Raw genomic sequence first — 16,672 nt, 5'->3', positions numbered from 1 at the left:
GGGAAGGGCCGCTTCTACCTCACTCAAATCCACAGGGTTCTTGGGAATTCTCTTGACCTTTACTAGAGGGGGCAGGGAACCCGGAGAGAGACATGAGCTTATCTGAGGTACTGAGAATTCTGGAGAACAAAAATTTTTTTTTTTGGTCGTGCCACAAGGCTTGTGGGATCTTAGTTCCCTGACCAGGGATGAAAACCATGCCCCCCCCCCCCCCCCCCCCCCCCCCCCGCTTTGGAAGTGCGATGTCTTAACCACTGGACTGCCAGGGAATTCCCTGGAGAACAAATGTTAATAACTAGTTTGGGGCTAGTCTTCTCAAAGCAACTGGTGAATAGTCACCTGTTCTTTTAAGATCTTTCATTAACAATTGTTAACTAATGCCTGAAGCTTACGCCTCAATTATATTTTCTAGACAAGGATGAATTAAATAATATGGGCTTATGATATTCTATTTATATTACAGAAAATCCCCCAAAAGCCAAAAAATAGCAAAAGTGTCCAAAGGTTAAAAATATTGCAAAACAATACTGTAAATCCCCACGATTATTAATTCTTGAAAAACCAGTGATTAGGTACGTGATTTCTGGAACAAATAGATATTTTAACCAATGTGTGGGGTTGACCAACTTCTTTCCTGTGAACTTGCCTAGGGTCAAATTATATTCCACCATATCAGCTAGTTTTGTTGATTGACAGAACTGAGACTAGATTCAAGTCTTCAGATTTGTGATTTAATGTTTTTCTTGTCTTAAGGATGGTTTCAGAAAAAACCAAAACAGACAAATACTCAAGGCACGTTTTGCTTGTTCTGTGAGGCTGAACTTTCACTCCTGGACCTGATTCTTATCTCCTCTGAGGATGCCTCACTGAAAACTCAAACTCTAGTTCCTCTTTGCCCCCTGTCCACAGCAGTGAATCTCCCCTGCCTTACTCTCATGATGTACCCTAACTCTCTTCACATAGGAGAGGAGGGATTAAACCAGAGATGACTGCAGAATTTTGGACTTTTTTGCTGGACCCATTTGCATATCCTCTGGACCTCTTTCCTCCAGTGCCCAAATCAAGCTCATCCTTTCTCTCTTACTCTCCCAGTAAGTAGAGTCGCCAGCAGTTGGAAACACTTCTCCATGAAGAGAGAAGACAAGTCAGAGGTTTTAACTCCGGGATCCTTAACCTCGCATTCTGGAGCCCTCCAGCGACCACTGTTGGTCTTGCGGCAACTGTGATGGAAAGTGTTCAAAACAGCATCTCACTAGCTCCCCCCATGTGGCATGTCAGTTAGCTACAGTGGCAGGAGCTGCCATCTGAGGTCACATTGACTTTTTGGCTTAAGGGGGATGTAAAAGACCCTGAAAGAAACACATACAGGCACGAAATCACTTCTAATACTTGTTTCATTATCTATCATTACACAATTATTCACTTTCCCAATACCAGGAAAAAACTTTACCTTGCCTAATCAAGTGCTAAGTAGAACAAAAATTAGCAGTTTTTGGCCAGTTATAACACTTTATTCATGCTATCACTTGGAGACATCATCTAATTAGAATTTTTTTTCTTGGAGTATAATTGCTTTACAATGTTGTGTTAGTTTCTGCTGTACACCGAAATGAATCAGCTGTATGTACACATATACCCCCTACCTCTTGGACATCCCTCCCACTCCTCTCCCCCAATCCCACCCATCTAGGTCATTACAGAGCACCGAGCTGAGCTCTTTGTGCTGTACAGCAGCTTCCCACTAGTTACCTATTTTACTTCTGGTAGTGTATATATGTCAGTGCTAATCTCCCAATTCATCCCACCCTCCCCTTCCCCACCCTGTGTCCGCATGTCCATTCTCTACATCTGTGTCTCTATTTCTGCCCTACAAATAGGTCCATCTGTACCATTTTTTGATTCCACATACGTGTGTTAATATACGATATTTGTTTTTCTCTTTCTGACTTACTTCACCCTGTATGACAGACTCTAGGGCCATCCACATCTCTACAAATGACCCAATTTTGTTCCTTTTTTATGGCTGAATAATATTCCATTGTATATATGTACCACATCTTATTTATACATTGCTCTGTTGATGGACATTTAGGTTGCTTCCATGTCCTGGTTATTGTAAATAGTGCTGCAATGAACATTGGGGTACATGTAACTTTTTGAGTTATGGTTTTCTCGGGGTATATGCCCAGTGGCAGGATTGCTGGGTCATATGGTAGTTCTATTTTTAGTTTTTTAAGGAACCCTCCATACTGTTCTCCATAGTGGCTGTATAAATTTACATTCCCACCAGCAGTGCAAGAGGGTTCCCTTTTCTCCACACCCTCTCTAGCATTTATTGTTTGTAGATCTTTTGATGATGGCCATTCTGACTATTGTGAGGTGGTACCTCATTGTAGTTTTGATTTGCATTCTCTAATAATTAGTGATGTTGAACATCTTTTCATGTGCCTCTTGGCCATCTGTATGTCTTCTTCGGAGAAATGTCTATTTAAGTCTTCCGCCCATTTTTTTGATTGGGTTGTTTGTTGTTTTGATATTGAGCTGCATGAGCTGCTTGTATATTTTGGAGATTAATTCTTTGTCAGTTGCTTCGTTTACAAATATTTTCTCTCATTCTGAGGGTTGTCTTTTTGTCTTGTTTATGGTTTCCTTTGAGGTGCAGAAGCTTTTACATTTAATTAGGTCCCATTTGTTTATTTTTGTTTTTATTTTCATTACTCTAGGAGGTGGGTCAAAAAAAATCTTGCTGTGATTTATGTCAAAGAGTGATTTTCCCTATGTTTTCCTCTAAGACTTTTATAGTGTCTGGTGTTACATTTAGGTCTTTAATCCATTTTGAGTTTATTTTTATGTATGGTGTTAGGGAGTGTTCTAATTTCATTCTTTTACATGTAGCTGTCCAGTTTTCCCAGCACCACTTATTGAAGAGGCTGTTTTTTCTCCATTGTATATTCTTGCCCCCTTTGTCATAGATTAGGTTACCATAGGTATGTGGGTTTATCTCTGGGCTTTCTATCCCATACCATTGATCTATATTTCTGTTTTTGTGCCAGTACCATACTGTCTTGATTAGTGTAGCTTTGTAGTATCTCCTGAAGTTGAGGAGCCTAACTCCCCCAACTCCATTTTTCTTTCTCAAGATTGCTTTGGCTATTCGGGGTCTTTTGTGTTTCCATACAAATTGTAAAATTTTTTGTTCTAGTTCTGTGAAAAATGCCATTGGTAATTTGATAGGGATTGCATTGAATCTAGATTGCTTTGGGTAGTATAGTCATTTTCACAGTATTGATTCTTCCAATCTGAGAACATTGTGTATCTCTCCATCTGTTTGTGTAATCTTTGATTTCTTTCATCAGTGTTTTATAGTTTTCTGAGTACAGATCTTTTGCCTCCTTAGGTAGGTTTATTCCTAGGTATTTTATTCTTTTTGTTGCAATGGTAAATGGGAGTGTTTCCTTAATTTCTCTTTCTGATTTTTCATTGTTAGTGTATAGGAATGCAAGAGATTTCTGTGCATTAATTTTGTATCCTGCAAATTTACCAAATTCAATGATTAGCTCTAGTAGTTTTTTGGTGGCATATTTAGGAATTTCTATGTATAGTATGATGTCATCTGCAAACAGTGACAATTTTATTTCTTCTTATCCACTTTGTATTCCTTTTATTTCTTTTTCTTCTCTGATTGCTGTGGCTAGGACTTCCAAAACTATTTTGAATAATAGTGGTGAGATTGGACATCCTAGTCTTGTTCCTGACCTTGGAGGAAATGGTTTCAGTTTTTCACCATTGAGAATGATGTTTGCTGTGGGTTTGTCGTATATGGCCTTTATTATGTTGAGGTAGGTTCCCTCTATGCCCACTTTCTGGAGAGTTTTTATCATAAATGGGTGTTGAATTTTGTCAAAAGCTTTTCTGCATCTATTGAGATGATCATATGGTTTTTACTCTTCAATTTGTTAATATGGCATATCACATTGATTGATTTGCACATATTGAAGAATCCTTGCATCCCTGGGATAAATCCCATGTGATCATGGTGTATGATCCTTTTAATGTCTTGTTGGATTCTGTTTGCTAGTATTTTGTTGAGGTTTTTTGCATCTATGTTCATCAGTGATACTGGTCTGTAATTTTCTTTTTTTGTGATATCTTTGTCTGGTTTTGGTATCAGGGTGATGGTGGCCTTGTAGAACAAGCTTGGGAGTGTTCTCCCTCTGCAATTTTTTGGAAGAGTTTGAGAAGGACAGGTGTTAGCTCTTCTCTAAATGTTTGATAGAATTTGCCCGTGAAGCCATCTGGTCCTGGACTTTTGTTTGTTGCAAGATTTTAAATTACAGTTTCAGTTTCATTACCTGTGATTGGTCTGTTCATATTTTCTATTTCTTCCTGGTTCAGTCTTGGAAGGTTATACCTTTCTAAGAATTTGTCCATTTCTTCCAGGTTGTCCATGTAATTGGCATATAGTTGCCTGTAATAGTCTCTTATGATCCTTTGTATTTCTGCAGTGTCAGTTGTAATTTCTCCTTTGTCATTTCTAATTTTATTGATTTGAATCCTCTCCCTTTTTTCTTAATGAGTCTGGCTAAAGGTTTATCAATTTTATTTATCTTCTCAAAGAACCAACTTTTAGTTTTATTGATGTCTGCTATTGTTTTCTTTGTTTCTATTTCATTTATTTCTGGTCTGATCTTTATGATTTCTTTCCTTCTACTGACTTTGGGATTTCTTTGTTCTTCTTTCTCTAGTTGCTTTAGGTGCAAGGTTAGATTGTTTATTTGAGATTTTTCTTGTTCTTGAGGTGAGATTGAATTGTTATAAACTTCCCTCTTAGAACTGCTTTTGCTGCATAGCATAGGTTTTGGGTCATTGTATTTTCATTGTCATTTGTTTCTATGTATTTTTTGATTTCCTCTTTGATTTCTTCAGTGATCTCTTAGTTATTTCGTAGCATATTGTTTAGCCTCCATGTGTTTGTGTTTTTTATAGTTTTTCCTGTGATTGATTTCTAATCTCATAGCATTGTGGTAGGAAAAGATGCTTGATACATTTTGTATTTTCTTAACTTTACTGAGGCTTGATTTGTGACCCAAGATGTGATCTATCCTGGAGAGTGTTCCGTGTGCACTTGAGAAGAACGTGTATTCTGCCACTTTCGGGTGGAATGTCCTATAAATATCAGTTAAGTCTATCTGGTGTATTGTGTCATTTAAAGCTTGTGTTTCCTTATTTACTTTTTTTTTTTTTTTTTTGGCTGCATTGGGTCTTTGTTGCTGCTCACACAGGCTTTCTCTAGTTGCGGCAAGCGGGGGATACTCTTCGTTTCGGTGTGCAGGTTTCTTTCTCATTGCAGTGGCTTCTCTTGTTATGGAGCATGGGCTCTAGGCATGCGGGCTTCAGTAGTTGCAGCACACGGGCTCAGTAGTTGTGGCTTGCGGGCTCTAGAGCAGCGCAGGGTCAGTAGTTGTTGTACATGGGCTTAGTTGCTCCGTGGCATGTGGGATCTTCCCAAACCAGGGATTGAACCCGTGTCCCCTGCATTGGCAGGCAAATTCTTAACCACTGTGCCACCAGGGAAGTCCCTCCTTATTTACTTTCTGTCTGGATGATCTGTCCATTAGTGTAAGTGGGGTGTTAAAGTCCCCCACTATTATGGTGTTACTGTTGATTTCCCCTTTTAGCATTTGCCTTATGTACTGAGGTGCTCCTATGTTGGGTGCATAAATATTTATAATCTTCTTCTTGGATTGATCCCTTGATCATTATGTAGTGACCTTCCTTGTCTCTTGTAACAGTCTTTATTTTAAAGATTTTAGACTTTTTAAAATCTGATATGAGTATTGCTACTCCAGCTTTCTTTTGATTTCCATTTGCATGGAATATCTCTTTCCATCCCCTCACTTTCAGTCTGTATGTGTCCCTAGGTCTGAAGTGGGTCTCTTGTAGACAGTATATATATGGGTCTTGTTTTTGTATCCATTCAGCCAGTGTGTCTTTTGGTTGGAGCATTTAATCCATTTACATTCAAGGTAATTATCGATATGTATGTTCCTATTACCATTTTCTTAATTGTTTTGGGTTTGTTTTTGTGGGTCTTTTTCTTCTTTTGTGTTTCCTGCTTAGAAAAGTTCTTTTAGCATTTGTTGTAAAGCTGGTTTTGTGGTGCTGAATTCTCTTAACTTTTGCTTGTCTGTAAAGCTTTTGATTTCTCCATCGAATCCGAATGAGATCCTTGCTGGGTAGAGTAATCTTGGTTGTAGGTTTTTCCTTTTCATCACTTTAAATATATCTTGCCACTCCCTTCTGGCCTGCAGAATTTCTGCTGAAAATCAGCAGATAACCTTATGGGGATTCCCTTGTATGTTATTTGTTGCTTTTCCCTTGCTGCTTTTAATATTTTTTTCTTTGTATTTAATTTTTGTTAGTTTGATTAGTATGTGTCTCGGCATGTTTCTTCTTGGGTTTATGCTGTATGGACTCTCTGTGCTTCCTGGACTTGGGTGGCTATTTCCTTTCCCATGTTAGGGAAGTTTTCCACTATAATCTCTTTAAATATTTTCTCAGAACCTTTCTGTCTTTTTTTTTTTTTTTTTTTTTTTTTGGGTGTGTTGGGTCTTTGTTTCTGTGCGAGGGCTTTCTCTAGTTGTGGCAAGTGGGGGCCGCTCTTCATCGCGGTGCATGGGCCTCTCACTGTCGTGGCCTCTTGTTGCGGAGCACAGGCTCCAGACGTGCAGGCTCAGTAGTTGTGGCTCACAGGCCCATTTGCTCCGCGGCATGTGGGATGTTCCCAGACCAGGGCTCGAACCCGTGTCCCCTGCATTGGCAGGCAGATTCTCAACCACTGCGCCACCAGGGAAGCCCTGTCTTCTTTTTTAAAAAAACATTTATTTATTTACTTATTTGGCTCTGCCAGGTCTTAGTTGCAACACGTGGGATCTTCGCTGCCATGTGCAGGATCTTCATTGTGGCACACGGGATCTTTAGTTGTGGCATGTGAACTCTTAGTTGCGGCATGTGAGATCTAGTTCCCTGACCAGGGATCGAACCCAGGGCCCCTGCATTGGGAGCACATAGTCTTAGCCACTGGACCAACAGGGAAGTCCTCTCTTTCTCTTCTTTTTCTGAGACCCCTACAATTCAAATGTTGGTGCGTTTAATGTTGTCCCAGAGGTTTCTGAGGCTGTCCTCATTTCTTTTTATTCTTTTTTCTTTATTCTGCTCCTTGGCTGTCATTTCCACCATTCTATCTTCCAGCTTACTTATTCGTTCTTCTGCTTCATTTATTCTGCTATTGATTCCTTTTAGTGTATTCTTCATTTCAGTTATTGTGTTGTTCATCACTGTTAGTTCCTTAGTTCTTCTAGGTCCTTGTTAACCATTTCTTGTATTTTCTCGATCCGTGCCTCCATTCTATTTCCAAGATTTTGGATCATCTTTACTATCAGTACTCTGTATTCTCTTTCAGGTAGGTTGCCTATTTCCTCTTCATTTATTTGGTCTTGTAGGTTTTTACTTTGCTCCTTCGTCTGTACCATATTTTTTGTCATCTCATTTTTTTGATCGTTGGGGTTGTGTTCCTGTTTTGCTGGTTGTTTGGCCTAAGGTGTCCAGCACTGGAGTTTGCAGACTGTTGGGTGGAACCTGATCTTGGTGCTGAGATGAAGCTCTCCAGGAGAGCTAACACTGATTAATATTCCCTGGGGTCTGAGGTTCCCTGGTTTGGAGTTGGCACTCCCACAACAGGAGCTCAGGCCTGACCCCCGGCCTAGGAACCAAGACTCGGCAAGCCATGCGGCACGGCCAAAAAAAAAAAAGGCAACAAACAAAAAGGAGCAGAACAATAACAAAGAATAAAAACGAAAATAAAATTAGAAAAATAAAAAATATATTAGAAAAAATAAAAATGTAAGAACAACAACAAAGCAAAACAGAACCACAAAAGCAGAAAAAAAAATTAAAGAAAAAAAAAGCCAGAAAAGGCCTTGGCGGGAGTGGGGGGGCGGGTCTCAGGCCTGGGACCCTCGGGACCCTTGGGACCCTCGAGGCTGGAAGAGGATCTGGGGGAGTGGCTTAGGCCCAGGATCTGTGTGGGCTGAAAAAGGCCCTGGTAGGGAGGGGCAGGGCTTAGGTTTAGGATGGAAAAGGCCCTGGGGGTGTGTGGCTTAGGCTCAGGGGAGGTGGGGGTGGGTGGGGTGGGTGGCAGTTGGGCTTGGGGCAAGGGGGTGAGGGAAGCGTAGGTTCAGGACCTGCATGGCCGGAGGGGGCCCTGGAGGGCTGAGGATCAGGCCCGGTGCCCCAGCAGCCTCACCAGGGCCTGAGTGGCCGGCGGAGACACTTACCACATTCCCCTCTGATCCCCAAATCCCCCAAAGGTCTTTCCCCATCCCCGCTGATCCCCTCGCAGTGCATTAGCACCTCCGATCATGAGAATCCCTCCCCTCTCCCAGCCGTCCCTCAGGGGTGCTGGTCCCATCCCACCTCCACTTTTCCTCCCTCCCCTTTACCCCCACATCCTACCTGGTTGTGCAGGGATTCCTCCCGTCCTCTTCAGTGTCTGAGGTCCCTCACCAGCGCCTGGTTGGTGCCCTAGTTGAGATGAGACACAAACTCCATGTCCTCCTACTCTGCCATCTTGACTCTGCCTTGCCTAATTACAATTTTATTTTTAAATTATATAATACTTTTAATTTAAGCAACTCTCTTTTAAAATCCTTGTTTTTAAATTCTCAGTTTAGACAATTTACAAGATAAGGATGGACTATGAAAGTAATATTTTAGTAATCAAATTTAAAAGGTACCTTCTACCTGAAACTCAATTCTTTAATTGAATTATATATGAAGTGAATTGTCATAGGATTTTTGCTGTGCTAAAGCAACCTAGTAATTACAGTACAATAGATGGGTCCTGCTGTACTTTTCGTTAGTAACGTGAAGCCATGAACTTCAGACTGGGACTCGAACCCACGTGCCGGGACTCGAACCCAGCCTAAACCCAGATTGGGACTTGAACCCATGCGGCCAGGACTCAAACCCGTCCAAAGCCCATGGTCTTTTAACTGAGATCACACGCCTGGTTTGAGGACTTAATGAAGCCCAGTTTCCTGATGTCTCATTGCAGAAAAAAGTCAGTGAGAGACAAGGTGATAGGTAAGAAACGGATTTATTTAGAGAGAAACACACTCCACAGACAGAGTGTGGACCATCTCAGAAGGTGAGAAAGGCACCAGGGTATGGGGTTGTTAGTTTTTATAGGGGTGGGTAATTTCATAGGCTAATGAGGGGGAGGAGTACGCTAACTGTTGTGGGGAAGAGGTGGGGATTTCCAGAAATTGGGTCACTGCCCACTTTTTGGTTGGCTTTGGAACTGTCATTTAGCTTGTGGATGTGTTACAATGAGGCTTAAGGTCTAGTGGAAGTCGACTTGTCCACCATCTTGGACCTATTTGATTCTAATCAGTTTATGTCTTGTCCTCAGGCTATGTCATTCTTTTAAATGTTGTGCCCCGCCCCCTTCCCTCCAGTTTCATCTTTTTTTTTTTTTTTTTTTTTTTACAATGTTCAGGCTGTAAATCCTGAAATCACACCTAGAATTTAGGTGTGTGGGCCTGAAAAGAGTTAGGCAGGATGTGTGGATCTTACAAGCACTTGGAGGATTGCCAGACTGAAGAATTTTATGTTTTTTTAATTTTTTAATTATATTTATTTTTTTATACAGCAAGTTCTTATTAGTCATCAATTTTATACACATCAGTGTATACATGTCAATCCCAATCGCCCAATTCAGCACACCACCATCCCCACTCCCCCACGGCTTTCCCCCCTTGGTGTCCATATGTTTCTTCTCTACATCTGTGTCTCAACTTCTGCCCTGCAAACCGGTTCATCTGTACCATTTTTCTAGGATCAACATACATGCGTTAATATATGATATTTGTTTTTCTCTTTCTGACTTACTTCACTCTGTATGACAGTGTCTAGATCCAACCACGTCTCAACAAATGACCCAATTTCGTTCCTTTTTATGGCTGAGTAATATTCCATTGTATATATGTACCACAACTTCTTTATCCATTCATCTGTCGATGGGCATTTAGGTTGCTTCCATGCCCTGGCTCTTGTAAATAGCGCTGCAGTGAACATTGGGGTGCATGTGTCTTTTTGAATTATGGTTTTCTCTGGGTATATGCCCAGTAGTGGGATTGCTGGGTCATGTGGTAATTCTATTTTTAGTTTTTTAAGGAACCTCCATACTGTTCTCCATAGTGGCTGTATCAATTTACATTCCCACCAACAGTGCAAGAGGGTTCCCTTTCTCCACACCCTCTCCAGCATTTATTGTTAGTAGATTTTTTGATGATGGCCATTCTGACTGGTGTGAGATGATATTGCATTGTAGTTTTGATGTGCATTTCTCTAATGATTAATGATGTTGAGCATTCTTTCATGTGTTTGTTGGCAATCTGTTGTAATTTTCTTTTTTTGTAGTATCTTTGTCTGGTTTTGGTATCAGGGTGGTGGTGGCCTCATAGAATTTGTTTAGGAGTGTTCCTTCCTCTGCAATTTTTTGGAAGAGTTTGAGAAGGATGGGTGTTAGCTCTTCTCTAAATGTTTGATAGAATACACCTGTGAAGCCATCTGGTCCTGGACTTCTGTTTGTTGGAAGATTTTTAATCACAGTTTCAATTTCATTACTTGTGATTGGTCTGTTCATATTTTCTATTTCTTCCTGGTTCAGTCTTGGAAGGTTATACCTTTCTAAGAATTTGTCCATTTCTTCCAGGTTGTCCATTTTATTGGCAGAGTTGCTTGTAGTAGTCTCTTAGGATGCTTTGTATTTCTGCAGTGTCTGTTGTAACTTCTCCTTTTTCATTTCTAATTTTATCGATTTGAGTCCTCTCCCTCTTTTTCTTGATGAGTCTGGCTAATGGTTTATCAATTTTGTTTATCTTCTCAAAGAACCAGCTTTTAGTTTTATTGATCTTTGCTATTGTTTTCTTTGTTTCTATTTCATTTATTTCTGCTCTGATCTTTATGATTTCTTTCCTTCTGCTAACTTTGGGTTTTGTTTGTTCTTCTTTCTCTAGTTCCTTTAGGTGTAAGGTTAGATTGTTTATTTGAGATTTTTCTTGTTTCCTGAGGTAGGCTTGTATAGCTATAAACTTCTCTCTTAGAACTGCTTTTGCTGCAACCCATAGGTTTTGGATCGTCGTGTTTTCATTGTCATTTGTCTGTAGGTATTTTTTGATTTCCTCTTTGATTTCTTCAGTGGTCTCTTGGTTATTTAGTAACGTATTGTTTAGCCTCCATGTGTTTGTGTTTCTTACGTTTTTTTCCCTGTAACTCATTTCTAATCTCATAGCGTTGTGGTCAGAAAAGATGCTTGATATGATTTCAATTTTCTTAAATTTACTGAGGCTTGATTTGTGACCCAAGATGTGATCTATCCTGGAGAATGTTCCGTGCGCACTTGAGAAGAAAGTGTAATCTGCTGTTTTTGGATGGAATGTCCTACAAATATCAATTAAATCTATCTGGTCTATTGTGTCATTTAAAGCTTCTGTTTCCTTATTTATTTTCATTTTGGATGATTTGTCCATTGGTGTAAGTGAGGTGTTAAAGTCCCCCATTATTACTTGTTACTGTCGATTTCCTCTTTTATAGCTGTTAGCAGTTACCTTATGTGTTGAGGTGCTCCTATGTTGGGTGCATATATATTTATAATTGTTATATCTTCTTCTTGGATTGATTCCTTGATCAATATGTAGTGTCCTTCCTTGTCTCTTGTAACATTCTTTATTGTAAAGTCTATTTTATCTGATATGAGTATTGCTACTCCAGCTTTCTTTTGATTTCCATTTGCATGGAATATCTTTTTCCATCCCCTCACTTTCAGTCTGTATGTGTCCCTAGGTCTGAAGTGGGTCTCTTGTAGACAGCATATATATGGGTCTTGTTTTTGTATCCATTCAGTAAGCCTGTGTCTTTTGGTTGGAGCATTTAATTCATTCATGTTTAAGGTAATTATCGATATGTATGTTCCTATTACCATTGTCTTAATTGTTCTGGGTTTGTTTTTGTAGGTTCTTTTCTTCTCGTGTGCTTCCCACTTAGAGAAGTTCCTTTAGCATTTGTTGTAGAGTTGGTTTGGTGGTGCTGAATTCTCTTAGCTTTTGCTTGTCTGTAAAGCTTTTGATTTCTCCATTGAATCTGAATGAGATCCTTGCCGGGTAGAGTAATGTTGGTTGTAGGTTCTTCCCTTTCATCACTAAGTATATCATGCCACTCCCTTCTGCCTTGTAGAGTTTCTGCTAAGAAATCAGCTGTTAACCTTATGGGAGTTCCCTTGTATGTTATTGGTCGTTTTTCCCTTGCTGCTTTCAATAATTTTTCTATCTTTAATTTTTGCCAATTTGATTACTATGTGTCTCGGTGTGTTCTCCTTGGGTTTATCCTGTATGGGACTCGCTGTGCTTCCTGGACTTGGGTGGCTATTTCCTTTCCCATGTTAGGGAAGTTTTCGACTATAATCTCTTAAATATTTTCTCTGGTCCTTTCTCTCTCTCTTCTCCTTCTGGGACCCTTATAATGCGAATGTTGTTGTGTTTAATGTTTTCCCAGAGGTCTCTTAGGTTGTCTTCATTTCTTTTCATTCTTTTTTCTTTATTCTGTTCCACAGCAGTGAATTCCACCATTCTGTCTTCCAGGTCACTTATCCGTTCTTCTGCCTCAGTTATTCTGCTATTGATTCCTTCTAGTGGTTTTCATTTCAGTTATTGTATTGTTCATCTCTGTTTGTTTGTTCTTTAATTCTTCTAGGTCTTTGTGAAACATTTCTTGCATCTTCTTGATCTTTGCCTCCATTCTTTTTCTGAGGTCCTGGATCATCTTCACTATCATTATTCTGAATTCTTTTTCTGGAAGGTTGCCTATCTCCACTTCATTTAGTTGTTTTTCTGCGGTTTTATCTTGTTCCTTCATCTGGTACATAGCCCTCTGACTTTTCATCTTGTCTATCTTTCTGTGAAAGACAATAGTGTATTAAATAGAAGTTGTTACAAGTGTTTATGAAGTCAAAAAAAAGCTTATGATTGTCTGCCAATTGTTATTTCAAGAGACTGATATTTTAATAATCAAATAATATATACAAAGAAGTTAAGATTTGTGATATTACACTAAGTAGATATTATTATTAAAAATTTATATCATATGTAAAGCATTCTTAAAATAGCTAAGTTGACTTTTGCTATGATATTAGAAATGGAAATATATATAAATAAAACATGTATATGTAAAACATATTAGAAATTCTGTAAAATTAGTACCTGGTGGTATATAATAGGGCATCATGGAATGAGAAGAAAACAATTAAACTTTTTTTAATTTAGCATGATTAAACAAAGTGGAAATGTAACTGAAGTATACAAGCTCATCGAGCTATTTTAAGAGTAATTTTACTTCTTGGGCTTTTTTTTGTATTTGCCTCAGTTATTTGGAGACATAGAGGTAAGCCAAATCAGTATCTGGGTATATACATAGATCCAGGTGAGTATAGGGGTGAAATAATGGTGTGAATTGTGTCACATTTATATTGTAATTATGTATGCCTAAAAAAAGATGGGAACTTTTATTAGAAATTTTTTTTATCTCCTAACAAGAAAAGTGTAATTTAAAAAATTTTTAATACATATGTATTTGCATTAGTTTCTGAAAGTAAAGGAAGGGTATACACAGACAAACCACATGCATACAAACATTTTTCTTGATGGTAATTAAGTTAAAAAACACAATAAAATAGCACAAAATGAACTGAGCTCCTATATATTTTTAAGAGGCATGTAAGTCACACAAGATCATGTGGTGATTATCAATAAGCTACACTCTATGAAATATTTGTCCTATATTACCACATACACTCCATTTTACCCTGCATCCTAATGCTACTAAAATATAGTAAAAAGCAGCAGCATAGTACAGGGAGATCAGCTCGGTGCTTTGCAATGACCTACAGGGGTGGGACAGGGAGGGTGGGAGGGAGGCTCAAGAGGGAGGGGATATGGGGACATGTGTATGCATATGGCTGATTGGCTTTGTTGTGTAACAGAAACTAACAGAATTGTGAAGCAATTATACTCCAATAAATATCTATTAAAATAAATAAAACAACATAAATACCATAACATAAAATATAGTAGATTTGAAGGATAAATATAACCATTTTAACCTATGATGTTTGTTTTCAGTAAATTCAAATTAAATATTTAAATGTGAATTTTAATATGTGGCTTGTTCTAAATAAAATATTAACACGTAGGTCTAGTTTTTGCCACCAAATATTTCATATAAAGATACTTGCCTCTTTACTACTGAAATATAGGGTAAGTCTCCACATTTCACTCTTTTATCCAGTGGGTTTCATTTGTTTTTTTTGTGTATTTTCTATATGAAATCAAAGGAGCAGTGAAGGTTGACAGGCTTATAGGAGATAACATTGACTCACCAACCACCCAGCAACTTGCAGCCTTATAACTTTTATTGTTTTTACATAGAAAAATTCATCTTAAATTGAAATTTTGGTCTAATTCTGAAGATTCTGTTTGGCAGAAGTCATGGGTGTATCTGTGTTTCTCTGTCCTTGAGATTCAGAAATGCCAAAGGTGTTCTAAGATTCAGTAAACTTGAGTGTTTCTGCATGATACATAAAATGTATCATACTTTGGGATTATTTTAAAAATTTATTTTTGCATTTCTGCACATCTCAATACTTTTGTTTTAGTTAAAATAACTTGTTACTGTAGAGAACTTATATTTTTTAAAAATGCTGGCTTAGGTAAAACCTTTGTGCAAAATGATCCTCTTTTTAATGGCCTTGGCATCATTGTCAAGTGCCTGTTTGATTCCTTTCAAAGTGTAACCGTGTGACAGTTGCTCTGTAGACCTTTGGTGCATCTTGATTCCTTCTTTTCATGCTTTGTCAAACATAGGCTTGGCCGCAAAGAAACCTGTAAGTAATGGAAGGAAACACTCTGCTGGTAAAGAATGTTATGCTCCTGAACCTCTACCACCTGGTGTGTCTGGTTTCCTGCCGTGGTGTACTGCAGAACGTGCAAAAAGGAACAGGTAGCGTGCTTGCATTCCCTGTCTTTTTCAGTCGTTCAGAATTCTTTATTTTGGAACTTCTATTATGTGGGCCGTCTCTGGTACTTTCTATAGAGGAAAAAAGATAACTCACACATGGCTTCTGCCTAATGAGCCCTCTCAGGAAGAAAAACAAAAAGTAATTGGGAGTTTCAAGTTGCTTCTCAAGTGTCACAACAGAGGTAACCCAGTGGGAGTCTTGAGGAGACTAAAATTATCACCAATTGTGCAGGTGAGAAAAGTTTCACTAAAGGCAGGTGTAGTTGAGCCAAGCCCTACAGCACAGAAGTAGGAATTTGGATATGTACGAATGGGGAAAAAGATATTTTAGGCACGGGAAATAGTTTAATGCAGAATGGATGAGAAATATGCATTAGACCTATTCTAAATCAACTGGCTTATTAACTCAGTAAATCAGATTTAGTGAGTCAAACTAGCTTTACCTGATTACTTATCCAGGGAATAGCTGTTCATAGTAATTTTTGTCACAGAACAGTAAATAAAATTGTTGAACTATAGCTTTAGGCTTGCTAAGTGAAATAGATTGCTCTAGATGATTTTCAAGTGACTTACTTGGTAGTATTCACGAAATTGGGGATTAACAATTGCTTAAGAAAACAAAGAGAATTGATTTTAAATAGTACTTGAAGTAGTTACTGTGTAAAATATCTGTTCAGTTGCTCATGTTAAATGGATGTTTATAATCCCCATTGGACAACCGACTACTTTTTTGCAAATGGTAATGTGAATTGTTGTTGCATAAACTATAGTGTTGAATCCCCAGTCTTTGCACTTGAGTTTAACAACTCTGTGGTTTCCTATCTTCTTCTTGAGACACTTAATCTCAGATCCATCCTCGTCACACAGAGTGGTGAATTAGAGAATGATTAATATCACCATTTAAAGAAGTGAGACTGAAATCTCAACCATCCTGGACATAGGAACTGAAGGGGCCTCTCAGCAGTTCAGAGAGTTATTACCAAGCCTGTCGGCTGAATACTGTTCAGTTTTCTCCGTAGCAGAGCCCTCCAGGTCCTTGTTTTGAGCTTATTTATTTTTATACACAATTCTGTATGGATACTGTACATAATACTAAATAGTTGTATTAACTGGGTTTAACTGGTGATGTATTTACATCAAGATCTAACTTCATTTTGTTGATATCTTGTTAGGGGCTTTCCATTCATCAAAGCTCGTGATGTACGTAATCAGTTGCTGGTGTGTAGCTATCATATTTATGATATATAGGGCTTGAATTGGGAAAGGTGGATGGTCATTCTTCTTGCTTTTTAAACTGACAGAGCCTTACAAGAAGCATTTCCCTCTCTGAAATAAATCCATGTAAAACATGTTTGGTCGCTCTCCCAATGCAACTGTGTAGTTGTGTGGATTTGGCACACAACTGGCAGCCTTGTGGTTGTCTGTAAACAAGGAAGCCTGTTCTCCAGTCCACAAATCAGCTGTTACCCAGTGAAACGAACTTGACTGCCATTTCTGACCCCTCACATGGAGCTGTCATACTCAAGAATGTGCATATGTT

The 16,672-nt window shown here is 38.7% G+C and overlaps 1 pseudogene; it reads left to right on the top strand.

Moving 5' to 3' along the window:
* The window catches only part of LOC133099799 (centrosomal protein of 78 kDa-like), a 50,050-nt pseudogene that overhangs the window by 18,713 nt on the left and 14,665 nt on the right, over positions 1-16,672 (top strand).

This window comes from Eubalaena glacialis, chromosome 10 (assembly GCF_028564815.1).
Source record: "Eubalaena glacialis isolate mEubGla1 chromosome 10, mEubGla1.1.hap2.+ XY, whole genome shotgun sequence".
Taxonomy (NCBI): Eukaryota; Metazoa; Chordata; class Mammalia; order Artiodactyla; family Balaenidae; genus Eubalaena; species Eubalaena glacialis.
Note: the sequence above shows the minus strand (reverse complement) of the source record. Positions and strands in the feature narration are given on the sequence as shown.